Source organism: Acanthopagrus latus, chromosome 5 (genome assembly GCF_904848185.1).
Source record: "Acanthopagrus latus isolate v.2019 chromosome 5, fAcaLat1.1, whole genome shotgun sequence".
Taxonomy (NCBI): Eukaryota; Metazoa; Chordata; class Actinopteri; order Spariformes; family Sparidae; genus Acanthopagrus; species Acanthopagrus latus.
The window spans coordinates 5,877,076-5,881,616 of NC_051043.1; positions in this window are offsets into that span (position 1 = coordinate 5,877,076).

The following is a 4,541-nucleotide window of genomic DNA, read 5'->3' on the forward strand; positions in this document are numbered from 1 at the left end:
CAAGAGAACTCCCCTTTATTCCCCTGTTTGTGCTGCTAAAAGTGTTTGGAAAACAAAATCAAATTCCTCTATTAACTTTTCAAACCATAAAAAATCAACAAAACCAGCAGTGAATACGTCTGTTTCTTAGTACATTCCCATGTCCCTACCCTGTCTCTCGGTCCAGAAACCTATTTGTTGCTAGTGAATACTTAATATTTAAAACTTGTTCTCAAATACATGGCCTCATTTTTACAACAGGATAAACAATTTGCTGAAACAGCCGGGCATCCTCGTTTACATATAAAAAAGTCACTAAAGCATTTGTCTGGGACTATTTTCAGCTGCGTATAAACACACATTTGGTCGTCTCGTGAAAATTTACAGCAGCCGGATGTTGTTTGTGGGTGGGACTAAAAATAAACTACAGTGTGTGTGTTCTTGCTAATAAAATGACATGTCACCCAGCGAAACCTTGTGGTTCTTTCATGTGTTTTTAATCGTTTTTGCAGAGCAACAGAGCTCTCTGGCACCGAGGAAGAAGATGATGTCTGCAATTATTATTTCCCCTTCTCACGAGATGTGTCAGGGATATCACCACAATATGGCCTTTAATCTCAGCGGTAGCGTCATCACTCAGCATCTCCAGTCAGAACTGTAAGTGAAACACAGGCGGAACACAGGTGTCTGCCCCGAGTGTTGTCGTCAGCGTGAGCCGCCACACCCAAATGGGACGTCTGAGGCAAAACACAACTGCTCGCCTCTCCTCAGATCTCCCTGCTGTTCCATCCCACCCAGGCAGCAACAAATGCACTCTGCTGTGTGTGTGTGTGTGTGTGTGTGTGTGTGTGTGTGTGTGTGTGTGTTCATATTCACATGTAAACAGAGATCTGACACATTCCACAAGCTGTCAACGCTAACTCCACTTTCACTGTGGCTTACGTCCACCTGTTGCTGGACTGTAAGACACACACACACGCACGCACACACACACACACAAGCACACGCTCAGCTCTCCATTCCTATAATCAACCCCAAGACAAACAGCATTAGTTGAGGAAGACATATCACAAAAGAGGCAATCCATCCATTAGTTGGTTTAACACAGAGCAGAGTGGGGGAGGAGCTGGAGGGGGGGGCATCACTGATCATCTCACCCAAACCTTTAACTGAAAGATCAAAAGGACCTTTGGGTGCCCTTCTCCCTGCCTGCCTGTTTGTCCTACCTGTGAATCTTGAGCTCTGAGTCGACTGGAGCCCCAAAGATCAGGAACTGGGTGGAGGAGGGTGCTGGTGTTGAGGTGTAGGCTGCATTTGTTCCTGTGTGTGGGTGGTGAGCGGGAGTGTGTGTAGTGTGTGTGTTCTTCTTCTCTTTCTCCAACCTTTTGTGGAATGATTGGTTATTTTTCGAAAGGTCCTGAATACACATTTAGGGTGGGCACTTTGAAAGGTGTGAAAAGTTTGGGTTATTTTCATATTTGTTTTTATGTTTTGGGTTTTTATTCTTCTCTCAATGTTTTCAAGTGAACGGGACTCTGTTGGTGAGATGTTGTGAGGTTGTGTGATGTCCTCACTCGGCTGAGTGTCTGAAACTGTGTACCATACTTACCAAGACATATAGCAAGACTGTTCTTTTTCTCCAGGTTATGACTGTGATTATTTCAACATTTAGTTAGATTTCGTGTTTTTGTTTAAATTGTCTGCACATGCTGAGACAGGACTCGTGTGACAACCTGGGATTATTCAACTTCCATTCAATTACATCATTAGCGTTTTGAAATCAAATTGGCGAGACACGTACCATTAAAATGATTTTTATAAAGTTACATAATGTTGCTTTAAAGGAACAGTTCACCCACATATGAAAATTCAGTCATTATTCTCTCGATGATGGAAAGTCAGGTGTAGTTTAGGAAAAAATGTATGAAATACCTGCATAGAAAAATGTATTTCTCTTTCTGGAGACATGGATTATGCCATTTTATGTTTGTTTTGTTTTGTTTTTTGCATAATATTTCTGCACTGTTTGAATGTATCTATTAGTGATAGTAAGGATGAACCCTCACCCCCTACATTGTCCACCTTATTATCAGTGTTAGTTGAAATAGTTTGATAGTTTGATACAAAAAAAAAAGTCTTTGAGGTTGAATTGGATGCTGGTCTCCTTAACAAACCAGGTTTTCTTGTAGAAAAATGGGCATAAGTCAACAGGTGGGGTTCTGAATGAGGGACCGTCTTTTTAAGCCTGGATTGACAGCGTTGAGATGACAAACTGTCCAGAGGATTAAGGCTCACACTGTACTGTTAATAACATCAAGTGTCTGAGTCTTTGGTCTCAGAGTGGTTTGAGCCAGGACCAGTCTAGACAGCAGAGCCTCTGATCCAGCAAAACAGTCCAGAAACCTCCATCAAAACTGACCCCACCCCCCCATCCCCTCCCAAAATAATGCTGATTAATTGTTTTCACTAGTACAAAAAGTCATCAAAATGTCATCCCACTCTCCACAGAGCTCATCTTGCCATCTCTTTGCCATTTGTGCCTGGGATGTTAATAAAAAACACAAGCTCAAGCTCATCTTTTTTCTGCATTCACAGCAACGTTTCTCTCCATATTGCTCCCCTTTGCTTAAATATCTGCTGATAGTGATCCATGGAATTCCGCAGACCTTGGAAACAGAGCCAAATCACCACACGTCTTATCAATAAGGCCTCACAAATAACGGGGTATTACACATCCAATCATGCCTCGCAAAAGTGGCCACTTGAGGCTCCAATACACACCAACTGTGCGGGATCGCCACTGAAATCAGCTTGTCTCGGTTTAACCTGGAAGTGGCCTCTCACTGTAATTGTCCAGGCCTTGAGAACAACGGCCCAGAGAAACAGCATTTACATGAGATCAGTGTTTTCATGCTAATCTTGTTGTGGCACATTTCAGGAGGTGATTAGGAAACCAGGCCTTTCAAACAGGTCTCCGCCTCCCTGTCAGTCTTACTCACTGTGGTTCAGGGTCATGTCCGCTCCACCCGACACAGCCCTGACTGGGTCTGACTGGACAAAAGTTTATTTTAAAGTTTAATTATGTGTTGCAACTGCTGTGTTACATATTATTCTGTATGTTGCTGTTTTGTCTCTCATTTGTGAGTTTTTGTTTGGGACCCACTTAACACAGAGGCCCTACACCATAAGGGGTCTATCCTGAGATAATAACTTTGTGACTCTGAATATTTGAAGTAAAAACCAGGACCCGGCTGCATAGTGCATAGCAATGAGTCCTGCTGCTGCTGGATATCGTTAGGCGAGAGAGGCCGCTTCCGAAGACAGCGTGGCTTGGCCAGACCTGAATGTGCTGGGCTCTCGTCCCCTCCGGATATGGTCGCTCAGGACTCATCACCCCTTCGACACAAAGATCCTCTTCACATCCCTCTCTATCCCGTCCATTGTGAGGGAGCCGGCCTCGAGGCACTCGGCTCCTGTGGCTGCTTCAGGACTAAATGCATCTCCTGTCAGAGGCCGGTCTCAGTGCCAGTTCAGCTGCTGGAAGCACTCAGGTGCTCAGGTCTGCTCAGTAAATATCAGAGGTAAACGACGGGGTTCACATCACCGTTCCTGCACAAGTTAACAGAGAAGGGAATCACAGCTCTTTGGAGGGAGCCAGATCTTACACTCTTTTCCAAGAAAGACTATCAGACTCCCAGTCAAAAGACTGGCTCGTCATTCTGCTTTTCATTTTCGGTCTGCTAATTACTCATGAGGATAATGACAGGGTGAGATTTGGATCAGATTTTAACATCTCACCAGTATATTTTCACTGATGACACCAAATCCCTCTGCTTTGTCAGTCAATCTGTTACTTTGAAATGAACTCTATCAATAAAGTTGTCTTGCCTTCCATGCAATTGGCTATATACATCATGTACTATAATACTAAATATTGTCGTTTTTTTCTCATGAGGGTCTTAGGCAGGCAGTGAAATTCAAGCACAAAGATGAAAAGAGCGGCTCTAACCAAGTATGACTCAGTACCAGAGAGCCATGAAAAAAAATCCAATTGGTCACATCACTTGAAGTTACACCTGCACTCATAAAAAGTGTGCAGGCACTATTTGTGAGTTAAATGTTTTGTTTTTTCTTAACAATTAAACACCTTTCGACCCTCATCAAAAGCTAGAAAATGATTTAGAACTTTTGCTGGAGAAAGATTGACAGGTATAGAAAAAACATGTGCCTGTTAGTACCAGTACATGTGGAAAGATCTGTGCTTGTGAGGGTATTTAAGATACACATTCTTTCAATGGACTGTGTAGAAACAGCATATATATATATATATATATATATATATATATATATATATATATATATATATATATATATATATATATATATATATATATATATATATATGAATATGTAAAAAAGAATATATGAAAAAGAAGAAGTATTAGCTCATCACCTCTACATGACTTCATCATAGTTACACATCTTCTTTCCTGGGAGTTGATCAGTCTTCTACTGTTTGGCCACTGGGGAGCAGCAGCACGCTGCAGACTTGAAGGAAGGCG